The sequence below is a fragment of the Mauremys reevesii genome, linkage group 2, assembly GCF_016161935.1.
Source record: "Mauremys reevesii isolate NIE-2019 linkage group 2, ASM1616193v1, whole genome shotgun sequence".
NCBI classification, from domain to species: Eukaryota; Metazoa; Chordata; order Testudines; family Geoemydidae; genus Mauremys; species Mauremys reevesii.
The window spans coordinates 41,767,976-41,782,633 of NC_052624.1; positions in this window are offsets into that span (position 1 = coordinate 41,767,976).

The window sequence follows — 14,658 nt, forward strand, 5'->3', positions numbered from 1 at the left end:
GATGTTCTCAATAAGCCCATATGTCATAAGCAGAGTAAACACTGCAATACAATTACAACAGCCACAAAATCAGAATGTAATGACCGCTTTTAAAAACACAAGAAAAAGAAATAAAGAAAGAAACAAAAAGAAGTACAGGAATGGGGTAGGAAAAATGACACAAGAGGACCCCTGAAGAAATATGCCATGCCAGTGCAAGGAGCTGTAGAGGTCATTGCTGGCTGTGCTGTGCCACTCGTATGCGTTACGCTTGTTCCAAATGCAAGGCCTTGCATAGCAATAATAAAAACACATAATGATAAACAATTAACTTTGATTCTGTCTTTCAAAGATTTCTTACTTACTTTTAAGGAAATGAATAAGACTTTGTAGTGCATACAGCATATATATGACAAATACCAATAATGCATTGACAATTGAAAGGATGAATAAGAAATTTCTGAATAAACATAATAGATATGTCTGATTCCAAAATTCACCTTTATGCTTTTGAAGGTGGTATCCACATTTAATTCTTTTCCCTCTTTCTGGCAATGCAGACATTGTGCAACCTAGTTTGGATGGAACAATATGCTGACATTAACATTTTTGTATGGAGATATTATTGCAAGGGAACAGAGTTCACCTTTTCACACCAAATGTATTTATATATTTCTTTGTAAATTTCAAATTTGTATTTAAATTGTAAACAGCATTCTTCAGGATTTAGTTTAATTACTTTACCTACCCAATCTGCAATGTCTTTTGTCATCCCTGGCCAGGAGTATCTTGATGTCAGCACAGTTCTCATTTTGAATATTCCTTGATGTCCACCATGTGGACTGTCACGATACATTTCAAAGAGTTGTAGTGCTTGTTTCATGATGTGCACAACGACAACTTTTCTTCCTTTTGCAGAATGGAACAGTGTCCCCTCTCTTAATCAGAAAAGATGGAGCCCAGAGGCAGATTAAGGTTTTTCAGGGCCCTCAGCCAGAGCAAGTGGGGGGGGGGCCTATCAAACCCTTCCACCTATCTGTGGGCCCACTACATTCTGACCCTTCCACCTGCAGCACCGCCCACAGCCCCACCCCTTTCTGACCCTTCCCTGGGACCCCATCCCTGTTCCACCCAGACCCCCCACATTCCACCTCCCCCACAACTCTTTTGCTCCTTTCTCCACCCCACACCCCTTGTGGCCCAAGACTGGAGAAGCTCTGTCCCTGTGTCATGGCCCCAGGGCCGTAGTGGGGAGTAAAAGCTCCTCCAGTCCCAGGGCTGCAGTGGGGGTCTGGGTGCCACGCTTATTTAAGGGACCAGGGTCAGGGTGCTGGTGCCTCTCCTGCCCCACCTGGCACTTCTGCCGGAGAGTGGGATCGGGCATGGGGGCTTCCCCTGCAACCCCACAGCTTCTGCTGGGGATGGGGTTGGAGGCTGCTGGTGGGGGCTTCGCCCGCCCAGGAGCTTCTGCCAGGATGGCTTTTCCCATCCCATGGCTTCTGGGGACAAGGTTGAGGGGGTAATCCTGGGGGGGAGGTGTTCCCCCATCCTACAGCTTCTGACAGGGATGGGATGGGGGCGATAGTGGAAGGGCTTCTTCTGTTCCACCCACCGGGCGGAAGCTGGGGGCCCCCCTGTGATGGGTTGGATCACAGAAACCCCCTTGGGGCTGCCAACTGATGTGCCAAGACTACTTCTGCCCCGGCTTTCCCTGCCCTGACAGCTTGGGACTCCAGAGCCCTGCCTGGTTTGAGCCAGACTCGCTAGTCTGCTGCAAACCCAGACCCAGGTCTGAACCACGTCCCCTAACAGCTTAGCTCAATTGTAAGCAGGTTAAGAAGTGTTCCTGTCTTTTACACTCAGATGCCTAACTTCCAATGGAGTCCAAACCCCAAATAAATCTGTTTTACCCTGTATAAAGCTTATACAGGGTAAACTCATAAATTGTCCGCCCTCTATAATGCTGATAGATGTGCACAGTTGTCCGCCTCCCCCCCCACCCCCCCGGTATTAATACATACTCTGGAAAGAGTCCTGTGGCACCTTATAGACTAACAGACGTTTTGGAGCATGAGCTTTCGTGGGTGAATACCCACTTCGTCGGATGCATGTAGTGGAAATTTCCAGGGGCAGGTGTGTGTGTATATATATATATATATGCAAGCAAGAAGCAGGCTAGAGATAACGAGGTTAGTTCAATCAGGGAGGATGAGGCCTTCTTCTAGCAGCTGAAGTGTGAAAACCAAGGGAGGAGAAACTGGTTTTGTAGTTGGCAAGCCATTCACAAAGATTGTGAATGGCTTGCCAACTACAAAACCAGTTTCTCCTCCCTTGGTTTTCACACTTAACTGCTAGAAGAGGGCGTCATCCTCCCTGATTGAACTAACCTCGTTATCTCTAGCCTGCTTCTTGCTTGCACATATATATATATATATATATACCTGCCCCTGGAAATTTCCACTACATGCATCCGACGAAGTGGGTATTCACCCACGAAAGCTCATGCTCCAAAACGTCTGTTAGTCTATAAGGTGCCACAGGACTCTTAGTCTGGATCTGTAAAAGCAGCAAATACGGCTACCCCTCTGATACTACATACTCTGGGTTAATTAATAAGTAAAAAATGATTTTATTAAATACAGAAAGTAGGATTTAAGTGGTTTCAAGTAGTAACAGATAGAAGTGAATTACCAAGCAAAATAAAATAGAACACGCAAGTCTATGTTTAATACAATAATAAAACTGAATACAGATAAAACCTCACACTCAGAGGATTTCCAGTATGCTTCCTTTTACAGACTAGTCTCCTTCTAGTCTGGGTCCAGCAATCACTCATACCCCTTGCAGTTACTGTCCTTTGTTCCAGTTTCTCTCAGGTATCCTTGGGGGTGGAGAGGCTATCTCTTGAGCCAGCTGAAGACAAAATGGAGGGGTCTCCAATGGGTTTAAATAGACTTTCTCTTGTGGGTGGAGACCCTCTCCTCTCTTCTATGCAAAGTTCATCTCCAAGATGGAGTTTTTGTGTCACATGGGCAAGTCACGTGTTCATGCATGACTCAGAATTTACAGGTAGCAGCCATGGGTCACATGCTGCCTTGAACATCCTCAAATAGACTTCTTATGTGGCTTGGAGCCTTCCAAGATCCATTGTCCGTTAAGTGCTTCCTGATTGGGCACTTAACTTGCATATTCCTTTCTCAAGAAGCTGACCAAATGCTTTACTAAGGCTACTTAGAAAGCAAGCAATATTCATAACTTTGAGCACAAAAATGACGCATGCATACAAATAGGAGGAATAGATTCAGTAGATCATAACCTTTACAGAGATTTGTTACATGGCATATGTAGCATAAAACATATTCCAGTTATGACATATATACATTCATAAGCATATTTCCATAAAGCCTTATGGGGTGCAATGTCACACCCCGCATTTGGCCAGGGCCCAGTGGCTAATGCACCACTGAGGGAGACATGATGATGAAATCAAATGTTGCACTTAAGGTTTTAGCAGTTATTTGCAAAGCCATTATTAATTATAAGGCATATGCATATCAAAGATATCTGTAAACTGTCTGGGTCAGAATGGCTTGAGTACAAGGAGGGAGTTTCAGTGTATGGTTAGAACTAGATGTTCAATTTTTTATTTTTTTTTTAAGTAGAAATCATTGCTCAGTGAACATGTAGTGATTGTTGTTGCTGCTTGCAGGATACACTGGATAACATACTTGAGAAAGGAAGCAAAATCATAGGGGGTTTTGGTAACATTTATAATTTATACTCATTTCTCATGTAACTGACAAATACGTTTGTTGCGCCACCTACGTAGGTAGCAAAGGAGATTTTCTAAAAAATGTGAATAAAACCAGTGATCCTAGTCCCGGTCCCACTGAAGGTAAGGTTAACACTCCAAATAGTCTCAGTGTTGGGACATCAGGACCATCATTTATATGCTGAAGATTCCAGTGTAATGTATTATATGAAAAAAAAAATATTCCTTGCCTTCCAAAGGAAAGATGACAGCAAATTGATGCAGGTTCAGTCTGCTTGCTTTATTCATTCCTTCAGGATATATGTTACTCCTCATATATGCCAGAACATTTGCAATTTTTTCCTCAAAAGATTTCCCTGAGTATTGTTCACAGAAGAAAACAGTTATGTAAATGCAAACATGTAGTATGAATCCATATAATAATCACATTTCCGTTAGTAGGTATGACATGTACATTGCAGACATATAAGCAGGGTAAGCCAAAATCAACAATGCATCATTCATAGGCCAATCACAAGAGAAACATAAGTAAATTGGAACTATGTGCATAATTTTGATACATTTGTGACTTACAAAATCTGGCTGTAGTAGATCAATGCAAATTGAATGTCATTTGAGATAATAAGATCACCTACAAGATCAAAATCCACAAGCAGGGTTGCTTGAAGATAATGTGTTCAGAAAACAACAGAATAGATATGGATAACTGTGGGGTTACATCATCCCTATGCTGTAACTTTCCACCAAGGCAGCATAGGGATGATGTAACCCCACATCTCCCCATCTTTTCTTATAAAAAAAGAAAAACATCCAATAAACCTCTTCAAACTTCATTGCAAAGGGCATACAAAACAGGAAAATCACTAGTGCTGGAGAAGCCCCCGGGCGTCCGAAAAGAGAGACGCACGTGAGCCCTGAGGAGAGCGGCTATAAGCCGCGGAGGAGAAGGGCGGCTATAAGCTGCGGTGGAGAAGGGCAGAGCAGCTAACGTGAGTACCGCTGTATCAGCTGAAGAAAAGATAACACAGAAGCTTTATTTGCACATTATGAACCGACAGGGGGAAAAGATTTCCCCTGCTGCACTGATTTACTTATTAAGAAGAGAGGGGGAGTTGGGGAGGCTCCTCCTGACCGGCCTTCGGGCACAGGACGAGGAGGTGCTCCGCTGGAAGCGAGCCCTGGACGGGAAAACTTTGGAGTGCATGGCGCAGGCAGAGGCTCGTGAGCAGGCAAAGGCTCGTGAGGAGGTGCTCCGCTGGAAGCGAGCCCTGGACGGGAAAGTTTTGGAGTGCATGGCACAGGCAGAGGCTCGTGAGCAGGCAGAGGCACGTGAGGAGGTGCTCCGCTGCAAGCGAGCCCTGGACGGGAAAACTTTGGAGTGCATGGCGCAGGCAGAGGCTCGTACGAGGACAGTGCCGGGAATACCGTTATGCTTCTCCGGTATGAGCAGCAACAGCTGGGTGTTCTGACACAGGATTTACAGTTTAAAAGAAGCCAAGCATGGAAAGAAAAGGACAAGGTAACGTGCTGGCTAATCTCTCCCTCGTTCGCTGCAGCCCCCACGTCCTGATTATTTCCCCCGTAGAAGCTGAACCACGACGGTGGTGGAAAAGAAGAAAAAACACTCACGTTGTTGATATTGCCAAAGACCAGGAATTCCTGACTAAAAAGACATTGAGAACTGACCCTGGTGAAGAAACGAAGAATTGTACACTGGCAGGACAAAATTTGGGACTCCTGCTAAAAAATGTGGTATTGATTGGATTTTGGGACTTATTCTACAGGCTGCGCCCTGTGTTTTGGATAAAATTTTTAGCATATATTGCCCTCCCTAATTGGATTGTAATGATATTACCCCCCCCCCCCATTACTACCCCGGTTTTTTAGAGTTTAATTGTTTTTTGTTTTTAGAGTTTGAGAAAACTCAGCCAAAGGTTTGTTGAGTATTCTCAAAGGGGGGGGGAGTTTATGGTGTTATTAGGCATAAATTTAGGTAATTTGGAAAAATGGCTTTGAATTTATGTGATCCAAAGTACCTTTATGTAAAGTGCTTTTGTTAGTTTTATTAGACCTTTTGTAAATTTTGTGTTATGTGCTGATTATTGGTAGCTGTAAGATTGCTTGATATTAGATGTAGCCTATATTATAATAGATAGGTTAAATGTAGATGTTGTAATTAAGGTATGCTTGAGAATGTAGCCCCCATGGTGGGAAAGTACAGATAATTGCTTGCAGTAGAGATTAGAAGGGTGGGGGCTAGTTAAGAAGTACACCCTCCTAGCTAAATTGATAGTGAAATAAGTTGGTGTTTATGTAAGGAACGGTTTAGCAAGAGGAAAAAAGGATCGGGCCCAGGCGGCAGGCAACAGACTACAAGCTTGGAAAACTGGTTGATAACCTTGAGGGTGTAGTTGATAGAAAAGGTAATTAACTACAAGCGAGTAATGTTAGGCAGAGTAAAAAGTTAACTCTGTGGTTGCTGGAGGGAATAGCAGTTGAATTTTGTAAAGATGCTAAAGAGAAAAGTTTTTGGTGTTTTTGAAATGTTTGTAAATAAATTTAGGCAAAGAAATTAGTTTGTAATTGTTTGGCTATAAATAATTTTGTTGCATTAGTTGAAGATTGTATATTGTGCTATGTAATTGTAATTGTATTAGGCTAAGGGTGTATAAGTAGTGATTTTTTTAGTGTTTAAAAGTAGAAGTTGATAGTAAGAAATTTTAAGCTGTGATTAGCTTTGGATTTTAGAGGTAAGCTAGGAAGCAATTGTATTATTGTAAATGATTTAATTGATTATGTAATTTTCCCTTTTTTGCCTGATAGTAATAAGGGTATTTGTATATTGTATGTAATGATTGCTTGCCCAGTAGGGGTAGATTTGCTTTTGTTTTTTAGATAATTATAGAAAATTGATGTTAGTTGTATAGTATTTAATGTACCATGCATTTATTTATAGAGTTTACATTTGTTTTATGTTTTATGTTTGTTTGTGATATGTGTTTTTGGCCAGAATTGTTGTGGTTTATGTTGTGTTTTCTGCTGTGAATCCCCCCCTCAGTGTCAGTTTGATCACCTGACATATGAGGGATGATTGGTAATAGAAATTTGTCACAATTTGGTGAGCAATAGAGAAGGGGGGAACCCTGCAGAATTTACACCATTTATTTGTTTTATTTGTTACTTTATGTTTGTTGTGTTTGATGTTGTTGGTGTTGTATGTTATGAATTGCATGGTTATAGGTGAGCCCTGTAGCATAAGATATATATTTTTTTTGTTTTGTTTTGCATGCCTTTTGCTATGAAGTTTGGAGAGGTTTATTGGATGTTTTTTTTTTTTTATAAGAAAAGATGGGGAGATGTGGGGTTACATCATCCCTATGCTGCCTTGGTGGAAAGTTACAGCAGCAGGATAACAAGAATAGAGGAGTTAGATAAAGTTGTTATGAGAAAGTAGGGAACTGCCAGAGCGAGGCAAATGCCAGGTGGCCTAATTGGGATTAGATAAGTTGCATGGGAAATGGGAAACCAGTAAGCAAAGGGCCATGCATGTGAAAAGTGTGTGTATCAGACAAAGAACCAATCAGCAGCAATGTAATGTTGGTGTGTCTGACGTTTGCTAATATGGAGAAGCTTATATAATATGATGCATTGTAAATAATAAATGATTCAGCTTGCAATCATATTGGTTGTTGTGCTTTATCCGGCCCGCATGCAACGCAACAGATAACCTCTTCTTACCTGCCATAATGATTTGTAGTACAGTTAATTTTTTGCCTAGTACAGCGTTTTTGGAGAAAATAGAATTGCAGAAAACTGAAGAATCTGAAATAAAGAAACCCCTATAACATACACATTTCAGTATCCCCATGATCACAGGCATTGTTACCAGATTTGCCTGTTACTTTGGGGTATGCTCATTTATTAGGGTTACTGTTCTGGGGGCAGGAGGGAGGTTCTGTAATTCTATCAATGTACTGCTTGTGTCACTTGTGTTCTCATGCGGAGCTCTGCTTCTCCCTTCTGCAAGTTCCCTCCCAATGGAGCTATCCTGCCGGACCTAGGTGCCCCAGGGCTGGGTTCCTCCAGCCCCAGAATCAAATGAACACACACACATTCACAGAGTGCGTCTTAACGGACCAGGTCAATCAGCACTTCCAAGCTGACCCCTCATATGCCCCTGCATTCAGCAGGCTGGGTTGAGCAGCACTTCCAAGCTGCCACCCTCCTATGCCCCAGGTTCAGTACATCCCTATCCCCACTTTCACGTTACAATTGTTCTGGTAGTAACCCACTTGATGAGCAAACCCCACAGGATTTTTGGGCGCTGCAGGGATCTTGAGCTTAGGGACGAGGAATGTTGCTGCAGAGAGAGAGAGAATCAACCAGCTTAACCATGAAAGTTATTTATTGCCCAGTAATAACCATACAAGGGGAGCCAAACAAACAAAACATTTATAATAAATCTAACTTAAATTTGATTATAAAAGACAGGTTTAGAGAACTATAACTGATCGGGGTCAGAAGGCTATACCTAGAGAGAGAGGGTTGGGTTCTCACCGCTCCGTGAAGCTTGAATCAATCAGGGTTCCCAGGTGATGGTAGCAGAGAGTCCGGGTGCTGGAGACAGGGGTGCTGGGAGTGCTGGAGACAGGGGTGCTGGGAGCCCCCAGCACGATCAGTCAGGAGAAGATGAAGTCCCAATAGAACTGATGCAGATTTTAGATCCAGGCATCAGAGCACTTACTTGAGCCTGGGTAGGGGTTTTTGTAGGGAAACAACAATGGTTCAAGGGAGAACACTAGATTTGTTTATGGGTAAAGTGATGGCTCAAGGGAGTATACCAGAGTTGTTTTGTTCAGGTTAGACAACAGGAACTGATCATTCCTGGCTATGGGTGGTGTTCCTCCCAGGGAGCTCACAATGCAATTAGGCAGCTTCAGTATTTTAGATACCAATCAAGGATTCATTACTAGGATTGGTCTGATAACTACTGAGCCGGGTGTGTGCAGGCATGGGTTCATTAACATCTGGAGCAGAGATCCCCCATCATGCACTGCTTCCCTGCTTTTCTGGTCCTAGAGTTCAGTGTGGTTCTTGCCTAGGAATCTCTGTTCTCCATTCTGTATGCTAATGGAGATGCCTCCCTGTCCCATCTTCAATGCAGATGAGGCTAGAGGACTTGCCTTAATCCTGTCACCCTTGTCTGGAGGGGTTTTGGTGTGTCTCTCACTGCCTTTTAATTGCTTTTTGTAAGTCTTTCTTCTGATCAGTTTTGGTTCAAGCAGAAGCTGGGGTAGGGGTTATCATAGGTTTATTCCCCACTTGGAACTTTAGCGTCCACAAGATGGGGACCTGCATGGGCTCCTCTAAACTTAAATCTAGAAATTCCTAGAACTTTAAAATAAACAGATTAATAAAACACATGCACCGTTACATTTACTACTAATTATGTAAGCAACAAGATTTTTCACATTTCAAGAACACTTTTTAACCATTTGATTCTGGGAAACTCTCACGAGAGAGTGCATCAGCTATTTTGTTAGAAGCTCCTGAAATGTGTTGAATTTCAAAATCAAAATCTTGGAGAGCTAAACTCCATCGAAGCAGTTTTTTGTTGTTTCCCTTGGCAGTATGGAGCCATTTTAGCGCAGCATGGTCGGTTTGTAGCTGGAACCGACGTCCCCAAACGTATGGGCGTAGCTTTTCCAGGGCATACACAATGGCGTAGCATTCTTTTTCACTGATGGACCAGTGGCTTTCCCTCTCAGTCAGTTTCTTGCTGAGAAACACGACAGGATGGAAGTTTTGATCCGGTCCTTCCAGCATTAAAACTGCTCCCACACCACGCTCAGATGCATCGGTGGTTACAAGGAAGGGTTGTCAAAGTCCGGGGCCCTTAGCACAGGGTCAGACATGAGCGTCGCCTTAAGCTGGGTAAAGGCTTTCTGACACTCATCAGTCACTTAACTGCATTTGGCTGGGTCTTTTTGGTTAGGTCAGTTAGTGGGGCAGCGATTTGGCTGTAGTGTGATACAAATCGCCTGTAATACCCGGCCAAGCCTAAGAAGGATTGAACCTGTTTCTTAGACTTTGGGACAGGCCACTTTTGGATAGCCTCCACCTTGGCCTGTAGGGGGTTGATTGTTCCTTGACCCACCTGGTGCCCTAGGTAAGTCACTCTGTTTTGGCCTATTTGACACTTTTTGGCCTTAGCAGTGAGTCCTGCCTGCCTTATGCACTCAAAGACCATTTCCAGGTGTTCTAGGTGTTCGGGCCATGAATCAGAAAAAATGGCCACATCATCGAGGTAGGCAACTGCATATTCTCCCAATCCTGCTAGTAGACCATCTACCAGCCTTTGGAAGGCGGCGGGTGCATTTCGCAGTCCAAAAGGAAGCACATTAAATTCATATACCCCTGCATGAGTGATGAAGGCTGACTTTTCTTTGGCGGGTTCATCTAGTGGTACTTGCCAGTACCCCTTGGTTAAATCTATTGTAGAGATGAACTGGGCACGTCCCAGTTTCTCCAATAGCTCATCGGTGCGTGGCATTGGGTAGTTGTCGGGGCGAGTTACAGCATTCAGCTTACGGTAGTCCACGCAAAAGCGTATTTCCCCATCTGGTTTGGGAACTAGAACCACTGGAGATGCCCATGCACTGGTAGAGTGGCGGATTATACCCATCTCTAGCATGTTTTGGATCTCCCGGTCAATAGCAACTTGGGCATGAGGAGACACCCGGTAGGGTGGGGTTCTAATTGGGTGAGCATTACCTGTGTCAATGGAGTGGTATGCTTGTTCAGTCCATCCTGGGGTGGCTGAGAACAAGGGGGCGAAGCGAGTGCACAGCTCCTTGATCTGTTGCCGCTGTAGACGTTCCAGGGTTGTGGAGAGGTTCACCTCTTCCACACCACCATTACTTTTTCCTTCGTAGTAGACACCTTCAGGCCACTCAGCGTCATCTCCTCCCTGGGCTGTAAACTGACAAACCTGTAAGTCTCTGGAATAAAAGGGCTTTAGAGAGTTAACATGGTACACCTAATTCCTCCTTAAAGCCTAAGGAAATGCTATGAGGTAGTTAACAGCTCCCAGGTGCTCTTGGACCGTGAATGGTCCTTCCCATGACACTTCCATCTTATGGGCCTGTTGTGCCTTTAAGACCATAACCTGGTCTCCTACCTTGAAGGAACGCTCTCTGGTATGTCTATCATACCAGGCCTTTTGCTCTGTTTGAGCATCCTTTAGGTTTTCTTTAGCAAGGGCTAAAGAATGTCGGAGGGTGCTTTGTAGGTTGCTTACAAAATCCAGAATGTTAGTTCCTGGAGAAGGCGTAAACCCCTCCCATTGCTGCTTCACCAACTGTAATGGCCCCTTAACCTCATGGCCATACACAAGCTCGAATGGTGAGAACCCTAAACTGGGATGTGGTACAGCCCTGTAGGCAAACAGCAACTGCTGCAACACTAGATCCCAGTCATTGGAGTGTTCATTCACAAATTTACGTATCATGGCCCCCAAAGTTCCATTAAACCTCTCCACCAGGCCATTGGTTTGGTGGTGGTAAGGGGTTGCAACCAAGTGATTCACCCCACGAGCTTCCCACAGGTTTTTCATGGTCCCGGACAGGAAATTTGTTCCCGAATCTGTAAGAATGTCGGAGGGCCAACCTACCCTGGCAAAAATGTCTGTTAAGGCCCGGCACACAGTGGTAGCCCTGGTGTTGCCTACAGCCACTGCTTCCGGCCATCTGGTAGCAAAGTCCATGAAAGTCAGTATGTACTGCTTTCCTCTGGGGGTCTTCTTTGGGAAAGAACCCATAATATCCACAGCTACTCGCTGAAATGGGACCTCAATTATGGGGAGTGGCTGGAGAGGGGCCTTGACCTGGTCTTGGGGCTTTCCTACCTTTTGGCATACCTCACAAGACCAGACATAATTGGCAACGTCCTTGCCCATCACCTCCCAGTGGAAGGACTTCCCCAACCTGTCTTTGGTTCTGTTCACCCCAGAATGGCCACTGGGATGATCATGGGCCAAGCTTAAGAGCTTTTCCCGGTACTTAGTTGGAACTACCAACTGTTTTTGAGGATACCAGCCTTCCTGGTGTCCACCACAAAGAATCTCCTTGTATAAAATTCCTTGTTCTACAACAAACCGGGATTGGTTAGAAGAGCTGAGAGGCAGTGGGGTGCTCCGTGCCGCCGCCCAAGCTTTCTTAAGGCGGTCATCGGCTTCCTGCTCAGTCTGGAACTGTTCCCTTGAGGCTGGAGACACCAGTTCATCCTTAGACTGTGGACTTGGGCTTGGTCCCTCTGGAAGCGATGTAGGTGATGAGGTTGTTTCCGTTGACTGTGAACCGCTCTCCGCTGGTGCAGTAGGTGATATTTCAGGCTCTGGTTGAGCCTGTTGGGTAGGGTTGTCTGCTGCTTCTGCCAGTTCAGGCCCGCTGGCGCCCTCTGGCGATGGGGTTGGAGACGGGTTTGCAAGCGCTGGCGTCAGTGCTGGCAATGGTTCTGCTGCTGGTTGCTTTTCCAGTTCCGGTTCTGGGACTGGATGTACTATGGCTGTTGTAGTTGTTGGCATGGGATCCGGTTCCACCACCTCTGTCTGGGTCTCTGGTAACACAGACGGGGCCCTGGTGGACGGCTCAGGAACAGGGATGGGAGTGGAAGCTTGTTTGGTCTGGCTGCGGGTGACCACTCCCCACTCTTGGCCAGCTTCACATGGTTGGCCAAGTCCTCCCCCAGTAGCATGGGGATGGGATAATTGTCATAGACAGCAAAAGTCCACCTTCCTGACCAGCCCTTGTACTGGACAGGCAATTCAGCTGTAGGCAAGGTTACAGATTTTGATATGAATGGGGAAATTGTTATTTGGACCTCTGGGTTGATGAATTTTGGGTCCACTAAGGACTGGTGGATAACTGACACGTGTGCCCCGGTGTCTTTCCACGCGGTAACCTTCTTCCCACCCACTCTCAAGGTTTCCCTGTGCTCCGGGGGTATTTGAGAGATCTGAGCCTGGGGATCCTTGGTGTGATGGTGGTGTAATGGACTGTACTCGATTGGGGTTCTTGAGGCAGTTGGCCTTTATATGCCCCAGTTCATTACATTTAAAACATCGCCCAGCTGACGGGTCACTGGGCCGAGGCAGGTTGCTGGAGACTGGTAAGGTGGGACTGTAGGTAGTCTGGGGCTTTCCTTGGGTTGTAGCTGGGGTCTTGGGTGGCCCCGGTGGTAGGGTTTATTGTCGGTTTGCCCCTTGTTATATTCACTCCCCTTGATAGTAGCTTTTTTCTTTTCTGCTATTTCCACCCATCTGCCTCCAATCTCCCCTGCCTCTATTACATCTTTGGGCTTCCCATCTAGGATGTACCGTTCTATTTCCTCAGGAACACCATCTAAGAACTGTTCCATTTGCATCAGGTGGGCCAGGTCTTCTAGAGATTGAATCTTTAGTCCTGACATCCATGCATCCCAATTCTTTCTAATGTAGTAGGCGTGTCTGGGGAATGACACATCTGGTTTCCACCTTAGGGCTCTGAACCGCCGACGGGCATGCTCAGGTGTTAGCCCCAGAAGAGAAGAATGAGGTGGGATTTGATAGCTGCTTTCAACTACCTGAAAGGGGGTTCCAAAGAGGATGGATCTAGACTGTTCTCAGTGGTAGAAGATGACAGAACAAGGAGTAATGGTCTCAAGTTGCAGAGAGGGAGGTTTAAGTTGGACATTAGGAAAAACTTTTTCACTAGTAGTGTGGTGAAGAACTGGAATGGGTTCCCTAGGGAGGTGGTGGAATCTCCTTCCTTAGAGGTTTTTAAGGTCAGGCTTGACAAAGCCCTGGCTGGGATGATTTAGCTGGGTTTGGTCCTGCTTTGAGCAGGGGGTTGGACTAGATGACCTCCTGAGGTCCCTTCCAACCCTGAGATTCTATGATTCTATGATTCTGATTCTGGCCTTTGTTTGAAACAGTTTATAATTGTTCATGTTTTCCTTAGGCATTTCAGCCGCCACCTCTGCTAAGGGTCCACTGAGCTGTGGCCTCAGCTCTATCACGTACTGGTCTGTAGGGATGTTGTACCCATGGCAGGTCCTTTCAAAATTTTCTAAGAAGGCCTCAGGTGTCATCACCTGTCTTGTAGGTGGGAAATTTCCTGGGATGGGAAACAGTGCCTGGAGAAGGGTTGTTAGGGTTTGCAGGATCATTCTGCTTAGCCTTTTCTAATTCCAGGGCCTGCTGTTGGGCCTCCCTCTGGAGCTCCAACACCCTTCTGTGGTTAGCCTCCCTCTCTTTTTCTTTTATTTCCATCTCCTTGAGTTTTAATTCAAATTCCTTTTCTTTTAATTCCAGTTCTTTTTGTTTTGTTTCCAGTTTATATGCTTCCTTGGTACTCATGTTTTCTGCTTTCTGGTGCTGACCACACACCCCTGCAGTCAGTGAATTGACTGTGTTGCTTCAGCTCAGGTTGCTTGGTTTACAGTTTCCTAACCTTTTTATTCCCGACTGAATAAAAAGAAAACAAAACTTTTCATTTGCAAATGACTTTTGCTGGTGGTTGCTGGCTCACAAGAAACCAGAAAAACTGGTTTTGTAACTTGTCTCTTGCAAACTGCTAATGCTCTCTCAGTGGGGGTCCTTTCTAACAAGCCTTGTTAGAAAAACTTTACACCTCTTCCCTCAGGCTGTTTGTCCAACAGCCAAAAAGGAAAAACTTCTCTGCTTTGGTTTCTAAAAAAAAATCTCCACTGCTGCCTACCATGTCATAGGTTTATTCCCCACTTGGAACTTTAGCGTCCACAAGATGGGGACCTGCATGGGCTCCTCTAAACTTAAATCCTAGTTTAGATCTGATAATGCTGCCACCAGCTAGAAATTCCAGTGTCTAGCACACTCCCTGTTCCCCCAA